Raw genomic sequence first — 21,177 nt, forward strand, 5'->3', positions numbered from 1 at the left:
TGATGAAATTAGAAAATTACCCCCATAAAAGAAAAAACCTTCATCATGTCCATTCATATGTCCTGTTTCATTCTGAATGATTAACTGTTCTCAAGTAATTGGACTTTTCAGTGACTTTACTTGAGTGGCTCATGGCTCTTTATTGATTTTGCTTACATTTGCATTTATTCAAGAAGAAAATTTGAGAGCATTTTCCTTCTTTCTCATCATATCTGTAAGAGGAACTGTTTAACCATCAATCTCCTGAAAATCATAGAAATAGAAGATATCATTATTCTGCAACTACTACTGATATTTGAGACATCCTAAACTATTACTTATCTGCCATGATAAAAAATTGCTTTTTCAAATGTATTATTGTGAAGCCTACCAGACTCTTCACCAAGAAAATTTCATCCCATTAAGCCTTGAAAATTTTCTTAGAAAGTTAGGCCACAAAGAATGACTGGGTGGTTTTGAATGCAGGCTTAGATTTTTGAACTGTTTTTAATGCTGATATCTTGTGCAATCTAGGAAAAAAAATTAAGGGACTGGAATATTCAGCATCACAATGAATATATCACAGCTGGTCAACGTGTTCAGTAGTGGTTTTGGTAAGGTGGTAAAAACTGCAAAAAAAATACTGGGGGAAGATGCTATTTCCTGTGTAGTCCAGGATATTAGTGAATCTACTAGAAAGAAGTGAAATAGCAGATATTTTAGTGTCTTCGGGTATTCAGTTGTTTAAATGGAGGGAAATGGATTGTGTCCTTTCTAAAAGCCTCAGACACAATTAACTAGATGTCTGTCTTTGACTTCTAATAGATTTTATTTTCAAGAACATCTTGCAGAGGAACAAACATCCAATATTAAATCCCCACTGTGTTAATCACCTAAAATTATTTCAGAGTAATAGAATTTATATATCCTAGAGCCAGAGAATCACAGAATTGCAGAACCACCAAGTGGTTGAAGTTAGAAGGGATCTCTGCACTTCATCTAGTGAAATATCACCAGTCAAGCAGGACTACAGGGAGTCAGTGTCCCAGAGAGCTTTTAATATTCTCCAAAGAGGGACACTGCACAGTCTCCCTGGGCAACCTGTGGCAGTACTCAGTCACACTCACAGACAAGTGTTTTCTGATGTTCATAGGACACCTCCTGTGTTTCCAATTATGCTCATTGTCTCTAGTCTTGCCACCACTGAAAATAATCTGTCTTCTTTACATTTTCTCTTCAGCTGTTTAGCAAATTAGTAACCTTACGGCTGAGCCTTCTTTTCACCAGGCTGAGGGTCACAGATGTTTCAGCTTTTCCTCACCAGTGAGATGCTCCAGTCTCCTGAACATCTTAGTTTCTCTTTTCTGGAATTTATCTAAAACATCCACATCTCTCTTGCATGGCAAAACCCAGAACTGAACACAGTACTTCAGATGTGCTCTCAGAAGTGCTAAGCAGAGGGACTGGAACATGTCTGTTGATCTGTTGGCTATCTTTTTTCTCATGCAGCCCAGGATGCCAGTAACATTTGCTGCAAGGGCACATCACTGACTCATGTTCAGCTGGGAACCCCAGGGCACTTTCTGTCCGGCTGCTTTCCAGGTGGGTGTCCCTCAGCATACACTGGTATGTGGATGGGGTTGTTCCTCCTCAGGTGCAGGACTTGATACTTCTCTTGATACCTCTCTGAGGTTCATGGGTGTCCTAGGGTGACATTATGATGCTTGTATCCCCAGTCGTCTGTTCTGTTTATACTGGATATTATGTTCTGTGCCTTCAAGACTGGCTCTGAAGAGTGGAGTTTTTGTTATCAGCCTGTTTCCCCACCGCTGGCGGGACACAAAGGCAGGACAGTACGTAGTGCAGCTTTTGCTTGCCTTTTTGCTTTGCTCTTCCTTCTGCTTTGCTCCTGCTTTTTGCTTTAGCTTGTTATTTAGTTTAGCTAAGTAGTCTGAATTTTTGCCTGGACTGTTTCTCCTTTCCTGTTTTTGGAACCACTCAAACCTGCTCTAGACTGGGACCTGGGAACACTGAGAGTTTGCACCTTGTGGCCTACAGCAGCTACCCCAGCACAGGACAGACTGATAACAGAGCGACCACCCCCAAGAGAAACTTTCTGAATTTGTCATCTTTTTCAGAGTGGTGGGAGAGTGGTGTCATCCGGTATTGTTCATTTTGTGTGCTGGGGGGTGCTGTGCCTGTTACATAAACAGGTTCTTTCCACTTCTCTCCAAGGTATCCTTCCTGAACCAGTTGGGGAGAGGGGCTGTGTGGGTTTGCTTTCTGGAGGGGTCCCCTTTGGAGGCTTTCTCCCAGATTTGCCCTAAACCAGGACACTGGGTCTTCCGTCATCCCATCCCTCTAGCCTGTCAGCCCCTCTGCATGGCAGCACAACTCTCTGAGGTATCACTGCCTCTCCCAGTCTCATGCCACCTGCAGACTAGCTAAGCGGACATGCAGTCCCATCATTCAGTCCATTGATTAAGATATTTGGCAGGATTAGATCCAGAATGAATCTCCACATGCCACTAAACATCAAGAATAGCTACTTCAGTCATTATTATGCCACTGGTCTCCAGTGATGTAAGGACACACATAGATTCACCAAATCTAAGGAATACTATTTTCCCTTTTCCCTTTTGTTGTGTCTATTTCTGAAAGCAAACATGTGCTGAGACTTAGAAATGTAACTGTAAACCAAAATAGGCAGGCTTGTAGTGGATGTGGGGAAAAGGAGCAATAAGCCAAAATACTTTCTGGTTTTTGAATACAAAGCGTATTTTTCTCTCTGTGGATACTTAATGTGATGAGCAGTGCTCCATGCATCTAGAACTTGTTTCCAAACATTGCCAAGCTCAAACAAGTAACATTTTTTCCCCTTTTGCATATGAGGAAACATATAATTCTTGCTCCTCTTCCAGCAACATTTTCCAAATTGCTCTGGGTCTCTCGTGTCTACCCTAGTAAAAAAGACTTTTTGCTTTGGTATGCAGTGTTGAGGCACACAGTTAGTGTTTTCCTCAGTGTCATGCATTAAGTTATTCTGAAAATGGTTCCACTGAGAACTGCAGCCAAAATAGTACCATACTAATTGTCAACATGAATTATAGTCTCTATTAAGTAAACAGAGAATTGCTAATGCTAAATTTTGGGAGTGGAATTGGTCTATGATGAAAAGAGTATTTTAAAAACAATATAAAATAATACATTCTTCTATCATTTTAATCTGCAGTAGTTCTTTACTGACTGTCATTTGATCATTTCACTTTCTGTGAGCACTTCTGAGGTTAATTATTTTTTTGCCTAAATTTCTTTTTTTTTTTTTTTTTTTTCAGAAAAATGCCAGTCAATAAACCTGCTCTGCATTCTTTTTGAGACACAGAGTTGACCATGACATTGTTTGATCAAAACTAAACTTCCAGGTAATACATAGCACAGCAGAACCATATTTTCAGTAAACTCTTACTCATCATTAGAGAATATCTTCATAAGATGTAACAGTAAATGTGAGATTGCTAGTGTATTTCCTGTTAGCATTTTGTTTTATACTTAATACACCTAAGACTACAAAAATCTAAATTTATCATTTTGACGAATTGGCAGTGAAGGATTTGTTGAAATAAAAAAGTCTTGTATTTGTGATTCTTAGAAGGAAAAACAAACAATCAAGTATGGCTAAGTCTTCAAAGTAAAATACAAAGCAAAGCAAAGCAAAACAAACAAACCCACAACAGCCTCCAAACTAAAAAACATGGCATTCAAGTTGTCTTCAGTGGGTGATTCTACATGCAAACATAATTGAGAGCAGGGTATGGGGCTTTTACATATTATTTATATTCTTAATATTATAAACAGAGAAGAATATTGTTAGTTTCCTTCTGAAAATTCCTTTTTTATCTCATCATCAATTCTTTCCTAATAAACTTTTCTGAATTCGGCTTTTTGGCATGTGGTACTGAATAAATGGCTACCATATTCTACTTTTTATAGCCTGGAGATAATAAACTTGCAAAAATAACCTGTGATGCCAAAGTCTTTACTTAGCCAGAAAAATTTCAAAATTTACTCTTCTAGGGAAGCTTATTCTGTGTTTTTAAGAAATTAATATTATAAAAGCAGTATGGATTTCATCAAAAAGGGAAGCTCTTCCACAGATAAATTCTTCTAAATTTTGTCTTGATTGTCACCAATACATGAATATATGACATAATATTGTTCACTCTTATTACCTAATACTACCTAGTTAATATTGCTCCATTACCATTGAATCTAACATCTTCTTTCAATCTAGAAAATCCACTAACTTTAAAATGAATGTGAATGTGTAATTTAATCTAATAGCTTCCAAGTAATACACTCTAATTACAGTCACCTTCTTGAAACTATGAAAAACTTTGAATCTTAGTTTGCATAACTTATGCCCTTTGTAATGTGATTTTGCAGTGATGATAGCACTAATGCCATGGGCTATGAATTCTAATTGAAATCAACTCTGGATTCAATTAGGGGGAAAAACTCATCAGTTCCTATTGGTCTCATTGAATATCATTACAGAGAATTCTTTCCTTGGAGTCAAGCTCACTTTGAACTGTTCTCTCTTTTTACTGTTTGCATGTTTCTTTACACCCTCTCGGTTCTGCTGGTTTATTTTTATAGAACTGCATGATCAAACAGATCAAGGAACTGATCCAGATTTTTAATGTTTGTACATGATAACTGAAAACATTTTTGAAAACCAGGTGTACTTTGAGCCATCTTTGTCATTCAGCAAAATGATTGGATTACTGTCAGAATTATTGCCAGGGTAAGGTAGATGCAGGTTTGCTATTGGAGGATTACATGTTATGATTTCTCCCATGATAAAGTTCAGGTAACTATTTCTGAAATTTCATTCTTCTATTTATACATTCTGATATTAGTTTTACCTGCACAAACCTGTAACAGTTCCATCTAAGAAATGAAAAACTGCTTGACCTCTTTATCCATCTCTCATGGTGTTTCAGTCATATCTACACATGAGCAGAAGCTGTTACTGGATTTAGAAGCCTTCTGCCTCCATTTGTGCCACTCTTTGCCCAAGCAATAAATAAACATTTCTCTTAGGATTCTAGGAAATTATCTGACTGTCTACAGGGTTGTTAGCCAAGTAAAACAACAGACTAGCTGATATATTATTCATGTAAAAGAACAAAGGAATATAACTGACAGCAGTAGAACATGCTTTGTTAAAAAAAATAGTGTTCTAAATTTTTCATTCTTGCTTTAAATTTGTAATTTTTGTTTAGGATTTTTAACCGGGTTGACATTTTGAAGGTTTTTTGTTTTATTGCTTTATAATCAGAGAAAAAAATGAGCATGCTCATTAGAGAATATTTATATTCAAAGGTAGTAAAGTCTATGCTCAAATGTGATGTAGTCATAGACAAAGCAATGTATTTATACATGAAGCCTGTAAGATGTTATCCTAGAAAATTCTTTGTAAAGGGCAAAGAGATTATCAACTTCTGCTAAACTATGTGGCAAAAAATTTGATATGATACTTTGGTGTATTAGGAGAGTGACAGAATTAAAGTAGGTTACATTATCTTTCTTTCTCTGGACATATCTCCATATACAGAAATAAAATTCTTACAGCTGAGACCAGCTTTCTAAATTTTTTAGTCTGTAGTTAAATTCTGAAGGCATATGGCAACATGCAAGTCAGTAGAGGGTAGGAAAAGGACACATTTTTGATAAATTTTTCAGGTTTTTGGAATGATATATGTCTCATAAACATAAAACAATTATTATTTGTTATGTTTAAACTTAGTAGGCAGTTCAGCTTGCTCACTCCCATGCAGCAGGATGAGCAGGATGGCAGAGAGAACTGGAAGGGTAAAAGTGAAAAAATTGACCGGTAAAGAAAAATCTGAGCATGCAAGCAAAACCTGCACAGGAAAGCAGGACTTCACCAAAAATAATGGTTACTTGAAAAAAAAAAACACCCTCTCTCTAAATGTCACGCCTTTGCCCCTATTTCCACGCTCCCCCCCCCCCACCCCCACCACCATTTTTTATCACTCAGTACAACACCTTATGACATGAAATACCTCTTTCATTAATTTGGATAAATTCTCCTGGCTGTGTACCCTACCAACTCCTTTCCTGCCCCAGCCTAGACATTGAAGCAGCAACATGAGAAACAGAAAAGGCCTCGATGCTATGCAAGCAGTGGTCAACAGCGTTATCAGCACAGCATTGATCACATATACCAAATACAGCACCATGCAAACTACCATGAAGAAAGTTAACTATAACCCAGTCAAAAGCAGTACACTACTTTAAGTAATAGAAAATCTAGGTCACCACTATTTTAGCAAATGAATTAATTTCTAACAACTTTTCACAAAGACTACATGTCCTAATAAAAATTATGAAGAAATTTGGCATCACATTTTCTTCTGCCAGTATTTGTACTGTTGCTTCTGGTAAGAGCCCTCCCTATAAATTTCAGTCTTGTACCAGGGCCCATACAGCAGCTAGTGTGAAGTGAAACCGTGTTTCAGGAGGCTTCCTGTTTAAGAACTGTTCTTCCATTTTAAGAATATTTAATAATGACTGAGGGAAATGAGTTTGTAGGAATCATATGATTAAAGCTATACTAAGCTATAAATATACACAACCACTTGAGTACATGATAGCTGATGGATGATGGTAGAATGGTTTAGACAGACAGAACTGAAAGTTCTTTTATGATTTTTCTTTTGCTTGTGTGAGAAACAAGCCACTAACCATAGGTTTAATAAGTCTGCTGCTGAACTACCACTTGTCTATTAGAAGCACAGATTCATTTACTGTTATTAGCTGCTGTTTGAGTTGGTTCTTCAAGTGAAGAAAAGTTCGTTGCATGTACATTACATCAGAATAGGATGGAAAGGTTCCCTAACCTGAATTGCAAGGGCTGATTTCTCCTGTTGCACTGCATCTATGTGTCCCATGAATAGAAAGGGCTATTTGGACACCTGAACCTTAAGAAATGAGGCAGGCAGAAGGACAGGAAATATATACTCACAATGTATTCTTTCAGTTTGTGGTGGGATGACTCCATCCAGCTGCTACCTCTTTGAAAAGTAGGTCACCCATTCCCTGACAGTGAGGTTGAAGAGACAATCAGAAACATGAAAGTGAAAAAATCTGTGGGCTTAGATAGACGGTTGAATAAGTGAAACAAAGCTGCACACACAAAGAAAGCAAATCAGTAGTTAATTCACTATTCTTGTTGAAAACTAGATGTCCAGCTGCTTCCTGAGAACCCAGGTCTCAGCACACAGAAAGGCTGCGTGGGGAGACTGACACCATAGCACTGAGGATCAGCTCTTCCTCCTCCTTTCATTGAGTTTTCATTGCTAAGCAGACACTCTAAGGTATGGAATATCACTTTGGGCGCTTTGTGTCAGCTGTCCCAGCTGTGTCCATTCTCAGACTCCTGTGGACCCCCAACTCACACCTATAGAATGGGAGGAAAAAAGGCCTTGATGCTGTGCAAACATGGCTTAACAACAGCTAAAAGATTGGTGTGTTATTGCTACTGTTCTAGTCACAAATCCAAACCACTGCACCATATGGGATTATGTGATGAGAGTTAACTTCAGCCCAGCCCGACCCAGCACCCAGCTGCAGAGCTTTGTACCTTCCCTCCAGCTCTGGAAATGGGAGAGAGGTAGAGGGAAACAGAGTGCTACACTACTGCACAGCAACTGGAAGCTTAGCAGTTCCCAGCATCACAGAATGCAAACACAAGGCAGAAGTTAATGACTGGAATCAGGCTCTTTAGTAGTCAAGTAAATGCACATTTTCTTCAGACTAACAAAATTCAAGAGGAATATCTGTGTTTCTAGTTAGCAACCATCTTGAAAGAGAGGACTTCGATGACTAAGTAGGCATTCTGTCACTGAGCAAAACAATTCAATATTCAAGGTTCCCAGTCTCTTCTGAGATGAATTAGGGCTGCAGGTGAGGCAAGGAAAATGCCTTGTGCGCAAAAAAACCACCCTCACTATGATGGTTTTTTGCATACTCTCCTTGCTGAACCACCTGTGGGACCAGAGACTCTTGCTCATTACAGGATCAAGACTTGGCTGAGAGATGTCCTTGCTGCTGTAAGAACCTGATACTTGTAAACTAGTGTGCTTCATGTTGTTTTGAAGACCTGAATACTTCGAAGTACTGGGGTTAGCAGCCATAGAAGGCAACAACAATAGCAGCAAAGTGCCTATCTTGCTGCCTGCTTTGAGCTGTCCCCATAATAATAATAAGTTATTTAACTCAGTTCTTCCATGGTCATTTTTTACAGCCAATATCATTACTTCTACTCATGAATTAGGAAATAGCCCTGCACTGTGTCTACACCACAGGCATTCAAAAGGCAAACCTGGAAGTAGAATCTAATTCAACTTACTATCTCAGGTTCCATCTTTTATCACCCCAGAAACCTGCTGGAAAAGGTTTCACAGAGATTGAATTGTATGTTTTGTGAAATTCTAATGATCTTACATAGTATTAAAAAAATTGATACTATTATTATGCTTATAACTTGTTAATATATTATTATTATAACTTGATATTCAGAACTATTTGCCATTCCTTTTTCATTCCTCTCAAATGGCTAGAGCCTTCAGAATGATATCCATCAAGAAATTAATACATAGAAGAATGAGAGGAAGAGAGATGGGAGACACAGATTAGACACTGGTTCCCAACAGTTCTAAGATGCTTAGATGATGGATGTTTAGATGCTTAGGGGAACACACTCTGTTGCTACCTTACGTAAAACCTTCATATCTTCTCTGTGAGTTCTCATGGGCATCTCCTCACAACACTGACTCCCTCCTGTCCCTTGCACAACCGCCTAACCCTTACTGTCCCCCGCACAGCCACCTGACTCCAACTCCTCCTCACAGCACAACCACCACCTCCAACTCGCCTCTCAACTAGCTAACCCACTCTTTTATAACATCCATCCTCATTGGACATAGCTGTGATCTATTAAGGGCAGGCCTGTTCCTAATCCTTAGTAATTAGAACAGCCGCATCTCGTGAGGGGTGAGAATGCCTTCAGCACTCTCTCTATTCTCATACATTCCATCCTCCCACACACCCTTCCTCTCTTTTTTATTTCCTCTTTCCAGTGATTTCTCTACTCCCACCCACTAGTAACTTGAAATTCTGGCCAAGGCAGCAATGCTGAAGTTTCACTAGTGAAGCTACATTTACAGGTTTTTTCTTCAGCATTGGAAGTAAGGATGTACACACAACTCCACAAGTAAGCCTTTCCCTATGCAATTTCCTATCCCATTAATTTTCCTTGTACTCGAGAGAGTTGGGAAACTGACAAGTATTAAAAACTGTGATCTTAAAAATGTCATTCTAAGGTGGGCGTGTAAGTTATTTTTCAGGATTTCTTTCACTGAAGCCTAACAATTATAACGTTGAATGTTTTACTGGTCAAATTAACTGAGTGTGCACTCTGAGCTTCTCCAAGCCACTACAGCAACACTGAAGTTAGCTGACAGTGACAATTCTGCTCTAGTCACACACTTATGAAAAGGGTTAATCTTATGGTATATCTTGCCCAAGCTGGTATCTGACCTACCTGAATTAAACAGGTTACATTATTGTGTGTGGATAAGCAAGTAGTTGAAGTCAAAAATGTGAGCTAGTGTGTGAAAAGTGTTCCTTTTTCCTTGTAATTAGACTTTGAAGGGCTTCAGCTTCAGAAGAGCTTCCCTAAAATTTCAGGCTATAACTGGCAAAATAAAATAAATAAAGCAGCTGTGTCAGCCAGGAGTGTCAGCCCCTTCTTTTGGCAAAAGGCTAGAAGGAAACACTTTAGAAATGCCAGAACTTTAACACAAACATGAATCATGTTTAATGCCAGACATGCACACCGAGCTTTTTCAAAATGCACTTCTTTCCAGGAATGGCTTTAATTCAGGCTACCATGTGATAGAAAAATTTTGTTCTGCTTCAGCAGTGTAAAGGCACTGGGGCTTCTGAGCACTATCATCTTGAAATGTAATTTCCCTTCAAATGCTTGTGCTGATTATTATCTTTCTGGTTACCGCTGAAATAAAACATTTATGTTCCAGTAGGAATGGTGGTGCTTGAACTTCTAATTAATTTTGAATGCTCTTTGGAAGATTAATATGAAGATGTGCTTTGGCGTGTGTCTGTGATTGTGGTATCTCAGTATATAATATTTCCATTCACAACCAAGAAATTAATCTTTCCCAATATATCCTTCAGTTCCTCTTTAATTTTGTGCAGTGGAGTATGACAACATTTTTCACTCTGGTATTTCCTGTATGGAAGGGTTTCAATAAGATATAGAACTCTGAGACGCTCTTGGAGAATTACATCTTGCATACTGGAAGAATTTAATCCCTTGAATTTTTTGATTGCATTTGGACTTTAAATCTTTGAACAATGTAAGGCAGGAATCACAAAATATGAGAGATATTTTGGGAAAGAACAAAATAATTTTCTCCTAAGTATATTGTAACCATACATTTTGATGTTTCAGTTTTGGGGTTGTTTTGGTTGGGCTTTGGGGTTTTTTTCCTCATTGAACTAAAATTCCAGGCAAACAAATTTCCTTTTTTGGTGATTTTCATTTGATGAATTTGTCTATTCTGCTATACAGGATTTAATCTATATCACTCTGAATTTATCCCCTTTTAGCTGAAAGTGACTGTTTCTAAAAAATAATTTTTCTTTTACTTTTTTCTGCCTCCACTCTTTTTGTGATGAGTTGGCTTCAGCCAGCAGTTAAGCACTCACAGAAACTCATTTTTCCCTCCCCTAGCCCAACCAAGTAGGACAGAGGAGAGAAGAGAAGGACTGAAATTAATAAACTCATGGACCAAGATACAGAAAATTTAATAGGCAAAGGAGAGGAAAAAAAAAGCTACACAATGCAATCTAATCATTTGCCATCTCCCACAAGCGTACTGATGCCCAGACAGTCTGCACATAATGGCCACCTTGGAAACCAAGGAGCTCCACATCTTTCTTCCTCTAGCCCAGTTTTAATGCTAACTATGATATATGCTATGGAATTTCCCTTGAAAAAAATTGGGACAGCTGTCTCAGACAACTACCAACTTCTTTCTGACATCCAGCTTACTCTCTATGGAGGGATGGGGGTGCATGAGGGGAGCGGAGAAACCATTGATGCTGTGCAAACCATGTTTAACTGTAGTCAAAATACTGGTGTATTATTGATGTACTTTAAACCTAATTAGCATAAAAGATTTGATAATCAGGATGCCTTGGCAAGAACAAACAGAGCTGGAGATTGAATCAAGACTAGTGACAAGAAGATTGACTCAAGGCTTCTGCAAGCAAGAGATGTTGCAAAATGTATGAGTTTGTCTATGTGATGGTTAACCCAATCATTGTAGCAAAAAATTACTAGCCTTCCTGGAATAGTATATAAGTATATGTAGTCCACAATAAAGACAGATTCTGACCACCTCTCAGTCTCCTGCCTCTCTCCATTGCTGATATATCATCAATACTGATTGAAGCTCAAATCCAACGCACAGCACTACAGGAGTTGCTATGAAGACAGTTAACTTAATACCAGCCAGGTTCTGTATGGTCTTAGAAGAGCTTGACCATTTTCCAGGCACGTTACTTATCCAGCCTCTCTTTCCAGTTTCCAGCAAATAAAACATACCGTACTGTTTGTTACAATCTTCGGCTTTCTAAATTTTCTGTTCCAGAATTGAGAGGTAAAGAGGTGTTATATGTTCGCATTTTATAAAGTTGTGATCTTTCAAGATAAGACTAAAGACATTTAATAAGTTAGGTTTGTTTCAAATAAAGTTTGTTCCCTCCAGAGCCTATGCTTGGTTGGAGGAACATAAGATAACCACAGTGTCAGAAATGCGCAAGTACTTTGATAAAAAAAAAAAAAAGTAACTGCTTTGTTTACTTTTTTTTTCTGTTATAAAGAAGCAATAGTGGAAATGAAAATCATTACTGTTCATGTAGCAGCCATTACCTACTTAAAGAACTTTGATACTTCCCAGCATGGATGGGGCTACTGGAGAAGTCAGGGAATTCATATCTATTAGAGATCTGGGACCAGAAAATGTGGTGGGTGTGGAGCTTCCATGCTTTGCAAATTAGTGCCTAAATTACATTGACCTCTTATGGCTACTGTTAATCCAGTGTTCTTTGCTTTTTTTTCTATCAGATGGACTTAATGGTAATTCAGCAAAACAGCAATAATAGACCTATAATTTTTGTGTTCTCCACCTCAGCTTCATTAAAAGCTTTAATCTAAACCTCCACCATGGGAAGTCTCCTAAGACCTTTTGGTTTCAAACTCAGTTCATATCTCATAAGCACATATAGTGATTTTTTTTTTTTTTTAGGACTGGGGTGTTTTGGGGTTTTTTGTTTGGATTTTTTTTTTATTTGTGTCTTCTTTCCTTCCAATGATACTTTAACAAAAACTTTGCAATTGTTTTGGAAAAAATTAGGCTTAGTTCACAAAACTCAGTTTTAATGGGCTGTGAAGAGGGACAGAAAGAATAATGTTAGAAGGGGAAGATAGGGGCTGACCAAAGTAGAGGCTGAATGTCATTTCACATTCATTTCACATTCTCATTCTGCAGAGATGGATGTAATTTATAGGAAGAGCTGCAAAAGTCACTAGCTGATAAAGCTATTTAATTTCATCCTACATTTCTGGGTTCTTAGGGACGGGGAACGAGCAAGTCCCTTTATCAGCATGGGAATGCCTGTGAATTTATAGGTCGAGCAGACCTTCATTTTGAGGACAATTTCATCTGAAATGTTAAAGTTGGTAGGCTAATAGGCAACCTCGCAATTCTGTGGGTCTGATACTGTGGGAATACTTAAATAAGTACTTGATTTGCATTTTGACTAGATACTTTGGTTTCATCTTGCTTAATTTTTCTGGAGGATCTGGTGTTGTACAAATAAGAGGTCACCAAAACATCACACCCACCAGCCCTTCCCGTGTCTCTGTTTCACATAGAGAAGACATAATAGAGAATCCAAGAAGATTCTGTGCTGCCTTGCAGCTGAAACAGCATTCCAGTTTTCAGTTGTACAGAATTCGTTACCTTGTACTCATTTTGCATGCACATATTATTGATCTGCTCATTAGCATGTTCTTAAATCCTTTTTTTACTTATCTATTCATTCCAGGGTCTGTAATCTCAAGGCAAGGCTTTGCAACAGGAATGAACTTAATTCAAGCATTTGCTCACAGTAGATCAATTACAATATTCATTCACTATAAAAGTTTGCATTCAAAGAACATTAAAGTTATAAATTAAAATAACAGAATTAAAATAACATGTTCCACTGTGCTCATAATCAGACTTCCCATGACATGTTTAGCTGGCATGCAGCTCTACAGTGTAACAGAGAATGACACTGGTGTATTAAGACCAGGGTAAAAAACACAACACTGAAAATACTTCAAGGGATAGCAGTAGAACACTACATGAATTTATCTAAAGGGAAAAATGGAGTGGAAAATGCATGACTGTGTGTCACTATAAATTAGAAGTGTCCCAGCTGATAAGATTTGGAGCTGTGGCTTGAGTATGCCCACTTTTATTCCTGATACTGCTCTGCTGGATGAGCTACAAGCTTGCTGTGCCTCCATTTCCCTGTTCTTTATGAATAAGGTCACATTATTTTTCAAAGAACATTGTAAATCTCTAGCAGATAGCTATTTCTCACATATTGAAACTCACTTTTCCACCAAATCCCAAGTGATCTTCCCAAAGGATAAGAAGAAAACAGAAACAAAAAAGAAAAATTAACTTTAGTAGAATTTCAAAGCAGACAATATATCACTTTTTTTGTAGACGGATTAGGGCTTTTTGCTTTTGCATTTTTTTTCAGCCTGTGACAACTCTGCTATTTTGTATTGTTAAGTGAATGAAAAATTCTTGTGTATTTTAATATCTTTCTTGAGGGCATAAGAAATCAGAGCTTACATTTTACATAAAATTATTATTTCTTTACGAAAACATTTACAAAAATATAATTTCTTTGAGAAAGTCCAAACAACATCCAGTACCTTGGTCCAAACATACATGCAAATGGTGTGTGTGTATTTTTATGAGGAGGACATTGTATCAGCCTTCACCTCATGCAGTACATTCACAGTATTGTATGTATTAGATATGATAAAGTAAATGTGAAATTCATGCCTGGTCAGGTATCATGGAGAATTAAAAAGCAAACACTAGATTTTGTTTCTGTCAATCAAAGCTCAAGCAGATAGAGATAGAGGCTTTCCCCAAGACTGTAGATTTCCTCCATAGAACCTCTGAAGCGAAGTATGCACCAACAGAAGCACAAGGGCAGGAAAGCAATGGCCCCTCTGTATCCCCATGGAGCTAAATTTTAAACTCAAATAAATTACATCTATCAAAGTATGGGCAGCAGCTTTGCATATGCTCTTTTATCTCAGTGTAGCTTAGGGATGTGAGTCTCAGTGTTTATTACCCATTTTACTGTGCCATCCCATTTTCTATGTGAGTGATTTCATAATGTCTGCATGTGAGCGCAGTTTGTTTGAAGTATCTGCCTAAGCTAAATAACCTTACTAAAAGGGAAAGGAAATTGGATTGATTTGGGATTGTCTCCATTTTTTCTTTTGTGCAGTCTTTATTAAAATTTGCTTCCTGTTTTCATCTCTTGTAGGAAATGTTTTAATCAATGTAATCAAAATCTATGATCACATAGTCCAAGATTTGTCATAACCACCACAAGTGCCTAGAATCTAGAATTACTTTTTATTATAGACTTTTCAGGATTTCCAGAAGTTAATGCATGCATATGAACAATATAATTGCTATATATGGAGCTATATGCAAATCTTCTTATTTACTCTAATAAGAAATGTTGTGTATGGACAGTAGAAAATACGGCTGGTTTTAACTGTTTTATACATTGCCTTCAAGCAAATGCAAGCTCCAAGATTTCTTGAAATCCCTGAATACTGAGATGTAAATTGAAATCAGTTTCTTAATTACTGAATAATTTCTATTCACTACAACTTGAACTTAGGTCCCTTGTATTGAATACCTTCTGCATCTGTTGCTCACCAGTGAAAGTGGGCTAGCTGAGGACATCAAGATTGGAGGCACCCTAGACTGCAGTGACCATGCATTGATGAAGTTCATAGTCCTGAGGGATATAGGTCAGATAAGGAATAAAGTTAAACCCCTGAACTCTAGGAAGTTTAGGAATTCTAGCTGTAAGACTTCCAGCTCTTCAGGGACATAGTCAGTGGGATTCCCTTGGAGGCTGTCCTCAGGGACAAGGGACTGGAAGAGAGCTGGCAGATCTTGAAGGAAAGTCTTCCACAAAGTTCAAGAGCTAGCAATCCCCAGGGGAAAGAAATACGACAAGGAAGACAAGAGCACAGCATGGCTGAATAGAGATCTGCTGGTCAAACTAAAGGGGAAGAAGAAAATGTATGGACAGTTGAAGCTAGGACAGGTGACCTGGAGATGAAATTTGGTTGTGTAAGAAAGGGTGAGAAAGGCTAATGTAAAGCTGGAACTGAACTTGGAAAGGGATGCAAAGAATAAGAGGAAGGGCTTCTTACAAGTGTGTTAACCAGAAAAGGAAGGTGAAAGAAGATGTATGCTGTCCTGATAAACAATGCTGGAAAACTGGTAACAATGGATGAGGAGAAGGTTGGGGTACTCAACAGCTTTTTTGCCTCAGTCTTCAACAACAACATCTTTTCCCACACCTTTTGAGAGGATGGATAGCAGGATGGGGAATGAGGGAACCAAGTCCCTCCCACTGAATGTAAAGATCAGGTTCATGACCAGCTGAGGAGTCCGAATGTTTATGCAACCTGATGAGATGTATGCCAGACTCCTGAGGGAGCTGGCTGATGCAGTTGTCCAGCCACTCTCCATGATATTTGAAAATTCATGGCAGTCAGGTGAAGTCCTATGTCACTGGAAAAGGGGGAAAATTGTATTCATCTTTAAAAAGAGCAAAAAATGTTGACCTTGGGAGCTACTGACCTGTCAGCCTCACCTCTGTGCCTGGGAAGATCCTGGAACAGGTCTTCCTAGGAGCTGTGCTAGGGCACATGGAGAACAGGGACCTGATTTGGGACAGCCAGCACAGCTTTACCAAGGGCAAGTCCCACCTGACCAACCTAGTGGCTTTCTATGATGGAGTGATTGCATAAGTGGAAAAGAGAAGGGTACAGATGTCATTAATCTGGATTTCTGTAAAGACTTTCACACTGCCACAATATCCTTCTTGCTAAATTGGAGAGAAAGTGATTTGATGAGTTGACTGCTAGATGGATAAAAGGTGGTTGTATGGTCACATCCAGAGGGCACTGGTCAATGGCTCAGAGTCCTAATGGACATCACTGAAAAGTAGTGTCCCTCTGGGATCCATATTGAGGTCAGTGTTATTTAACATATTCATTAATGACATAGACAAAGGAATAAAGTTCATCCTCAGCTAGTGCACCAAGCTGAGTGGTGCACACTTGAAGGACAGGATCCAGATGGACCTGGACAAGCTTGAGAAGTGGGCCCATAGGAATTTCATGAGGTTTAACAAGGCTAATTGCAAGATGCTGCCTATGGGTCAGGGCAGGCCCTGCTATCAGTACAGGCCAAGGAATGAACAGATTGAGAGCAGATCTGCTGAGAAGGACTTGGGTGCAGTGGTGGATGAGTGACATGATTCTTCCCCTCTACTCTGCTCTGGTGACACCCCCACCTCCAGTGCTGCATCCAGCTCCGGGGTCCCCAGCACAGGAACCTGTTGGAGAGCATCCAGAAGAGGACCACAGATTAGAGGGATGGAGCACTTCTCTTTTCAGGAAAGGCTGACAGAATCAGGTTTGTTTGGCTGGGAAAAGAGAAACCTTATGGGCAACCCAACTGCAGCCTTTCAGTACCTGAAGGAATCCTACAAGAAAGATATAGAAGGACTTTTTACAAGAGCATGTAGTAACAGAACAAGGGGAAATGGCTTCAAACTGACAGAGTAGGTTTAGATAGGTGTTAGGGAAAATATTCTTTACTATTCTGACTTTGAATTCTTTACTATGAGGGTGATGATGCCCAGATGTTGCCCAGAGAAGTTGTGGATGCCCTGTCCCTGAAAGTGTTGAAGTCTAGGTTGGGCAGGGCTCTGAACAATTTGGTCTAGTGAAAGGTGCCCCTGACCAACACAGAGGTGTTGGACCTAAATTATTTTTAAGGTCCCTTCCAGCCCAAATGATTCCCTGATCCTATGACTCTATACAGTCTTCAAAATGCAAGTATGAGACACAAAGAGGTGTACTTGTAAATCAGTTTAAAATGCATGTACACAACTGGTTTTATACTGTATTGATCTAGTTGAATACAGGAAGAGTAAAAATTGACATCAGCAAGACATGATAAGAGCTTTTCATACTTTTAGGTTACTTGTGGTATCATGGGAGGTTAAATGCTGACATTTATATATATTACTACTTTAAAATTTCATAGACAATGACAACTTCTTTTATAAGGAACATATGGTAACTATTTTATTTCAGCAAGTTGAAAAACCACTAAAAACATCATATGCAGCACTACAAGGAGGAAAGAAATGCATACTCATTGCTCTTTCATATTTTCTCTGAGGTACAGTGGAAAGTGCTCACTCAGCAGCGCTATAATACAGTTGACTAGATGAACAAAAAGCCATCACCAAAGCTGTCATTTCAATTTCTTACTCATTTTCTCTCTCTTTTTCACAGTTTCTGTTGAAAAGGCTTATACCCCATCTCCTAGACAACGGCAACCTGCAAACAAAAGTTCTCAATGTCAAAAATGTCTAGGGAAATGGAAAAAGAAAACTGCTAGGGAGAAAACATCAGACATCCCTTTTCAGGACCTATGGATACTGGCTTTAGCAGCTGCACTAAGAAAATGATGACAAATGCTATAGCACTGCTCTTGCTACTTCTCCTGGGGCTGGAATGGTAAGGTCTCCTCTTTGTGAAGGATTTTAAGCTCATCTTCTATAAGCACATGAGTAACCATTCAAATAAAAAAAAAATGTGCTGTTCTCAAAGAAAATTCAGAAACCCCTGCTTTTCAAAACAATCACAGATTTTTCTTGCCCAAGTCTGGTCATTTATGTAGAATAGCCTCCATGGTCACTGCAGTTTATTATACAAAATAAGACCTGACAGAAGAGGTAATTATTTAAAACTGGAAATATTTATTATGCTGCATGCCAGGAGAGATCTGGCAAAACCCCACTTGTTCTGAATAACCAATTTCTTTAAAGAAATAGCTCTGTCTTCGTGCTTCCCTATGGACACAATCAAAGTTTACCCTACCTGGTGGACAGCATTTATTATCAAGAGCCATGAAATATTAGGATTAGGACATTATCTGTGGGTGAAATACTCTAGTCCATTACTCTGAGACATCACTGGTGATGGAATTCATGGCATTTGAGAAGATTTCAAGAGTTCTGAATTCAAGCTGCATCCAGAATTGTAACTTTCAGACTTGAAGTTGATACAAAATTGACCAGATAGAAATTTTCTAAAACAGTTTTGAATATCAAAATGCAGGCATTCGTTATTGCAGTGAGCTGGTCATTCAGAGGATCCTTTTCTAATCGAGTGTGCCAAGTGTCAGGTGCATATTCCTTAGCTCTTCCCATGCCCTTGATGCATATGTATTATTTTATTTTACATCATCCCACCCCTTTTCAGAAGTCTCAGTATGGTTCTTTGGGGATCTTCTTTGGTGGTCTTCAAAGTCCAAGGGGCTTTGAAGGGACAGGTAGCTGTTCCTTGACCCCCACTTTTGAGTAGCCACAATATAATTGTTTTGCATAACTTCTACTTGGTTAGCCAAGGGAAGAGCTGGCATCCTGCTTGTCTTGTATAACTTTCGTTTGCTTAAGTTACATTCTTTATCTACTTCTCCAAGGCTATGTTACTCTGTTGTATTATCCTTAGAGTAAAATGCTGTGTTGTTCTACTGTCCTTTTCAAAGCCTTAAAATTGAATTGTAAGATTGTGGATAATGGCAGGACAAATTAAATATGTGTGATAGAGTTGAATATAATAGTCTTACTCTTTATTTGGATGCCTTACTATCCATAGGTTTTCTGTTTTCAGCTGGGACAGAGTTCTGCTCTTAGTAGCTTGTACAGTGCTGTATTTTGGATTCAGTATTTGAATAATGTTGATAATGCACTGATATTTTAGTTGCTGCTTGGTACAGTTTATCCTGAAAAAAGCTTATCCTGAACACAGTTTCCTGTGCTCTGCCAGGAAGGAGCTGCAAGGACCATGGCCAGAACAGCTGGCCCAAACTGACCAAAGTGATATTCCATACTGTAGAATGTCATGCTCAATATGTAAATTGAGGTTGGTTTTTGGAGGGGGGATTTGGGGGGGCAGGGGGGGGCGGGGTCAGGGTTTTTTTTGGTTTTGATTTGGTTTTTGGTTTTTGTTTGCTTGCTTATATCAATTATCAAATTGTTCTTACTTAACACAGGAGATTTATCTTTTCTATTCTTCTCCCCTTCAACATGATGAGGAAGTGAAGATTGTGTGATCAGCTTGTGTGGTACTTAGTTGTTGGCTGGGGCTAAACAACAACATCAGGTCTGACAGAGGAAGAACAGAATTTGGTGGAAGGCAATGCAGCAGCCCTGTCTTTATTTCTGAACAACTCTGTCTTTTCATAACAGATAGCATAAGACAACACTATGGGGTTGAGTGTAGAATGATGCACAGACTAATCATGATCTGCCTGATAACATGCACTGCCATCCTTGTTGCTTCAAGAAACTTACAGGTTTCCCAGGAGTTCTGAAAGTTGCTTTGTTTGAAAGATTTCGTATTTGTTTTGTGTAATTCTTAGATTTCCTCAAGTTTTTTTATTCTGACTTTGAATATATAAAAGTCCTGTTATCTTTACCAATATTAGTAAGGAGACCAAAATTTGACTGAGAACTCCTTGGTAATAACACTCCATATTCATGCAAATATTTATTCAGTTCTCATACATGCAGAACTTCAAACATCTGCTGAGGCCATTGAAATTCACTTTTCTTCAGTGAATTATCTCTCTGAGGAGCTGCAAGCCAAATGTGCTTATTCAGATATGATGAAAACTTGCTAGCAATGCAACCTTAGCTTTTGGTATATCAAATAAAACTAAACTCTTTACCATATGTATTTTTAAACTCACTTTTGTTACATTAACAAAAGAATAGCAATGCCTTCAAATTATCTGTAGGATGAAAATTGTGTTAACGACGTGTGTGTGAGTGTGATGGGAAATTCAGGCATAGGGAGAGAAGGAATAGCTTCTCTTGATTTGTGTATGACTTGTCCATGTCTCAGATGAAACATCTGATTCCCTTAGAGACTCAATTTCACTAAAATTTTAATATATCCTGTCACAGTGTTTTTAACAACTACTGAATATCATAATAAACTGAGAATTGTAGACAGAAGCTATGTGAGTTACAAAGAAGTGTAATGTCTTGTAACTTAAAAATAACCAGTCAATGAAATTTTGAAACAACAGACATATTCTGAAAGCAAATACTTAATATCAGTGTAGTACTATCCCAGGCAGGAACTCATCTAGGGATGCTTTCTCACAGTCCCTGTGAAATTCTACCCTCCCTCCCTAGCAGAACAACTCTCTCCTTACAGAATTGGATGCAACCAAACTCTTCTTAGACCTACCACACAGACCACAGCTTTCATGATAAAGTTGTGTTGTGCTGGGCAGCTTCTGTCTTTGTCCAGGATAGGAAAGAGACGGAGCTGTGGCTTCTAAGAGGAGATGGCATGCTTCACCTCTGCTCTCAAGCTACAAGGGTTTCACTATTATATGTGATTAAAGATAGGGTTTGTCTTTTCAAATAGCACTGGGTATAATGATTTATGAAATAGCTTCAAAACTGTGGTTGAAGAGATGAATTGCATGTTTTATTAGGTTAATACTGATGGTTTTGCAACCAGTAGGTATACTGAGGTTATTCACATACCTTCTTGTATACCTATTCTTATGCTAGTTTAATGTTTGAGAGATGTTGTCTGTACTTGTGGTCTTTACTGAACATGTAAATTAGTCATGCAAGCCTAAAAATAGTTTCTCT

At 38.4% G+C, this 21,177-nt stretch overlaps 1 long non-coding RNA gene across 1 annotated transcript; it reads left to right on the plus strand.

The window, feature by feature from the left end:
* The first annotated feature begins 1,500 nt into the window (after nt 1-1,500).
* Nucleotides 1,501-11,188, plus strand: LOC143695766 (uncharacterized). The gene is made up of 3 exons (XR_013185297.1): nt 1,501-1,581; nt 3,315-3,401; nt 10,823-11,188. It is a non-coding gene; the product is annotated as an uncharacterized LOC143695766 (long non-coding RNA).
* The last annotated feature ends 9,989 nt before the right edge of the window (nt 11,189-21,177 follow it).

This window comes from Agelaius phoeniceus, chromosome 1 (assembly GCF_051311805.1).
Source record: "Agelaius phoeniceus isolate bAgePho1 chromosome 1, bAgePho1.hap1, whole genome shotgun sequence".
NCBI lineage: Eukaryota > Metazoa > Chordata > Aves > Passeriformes > Icteridae > Agelaius > Agelaius phoeniceus.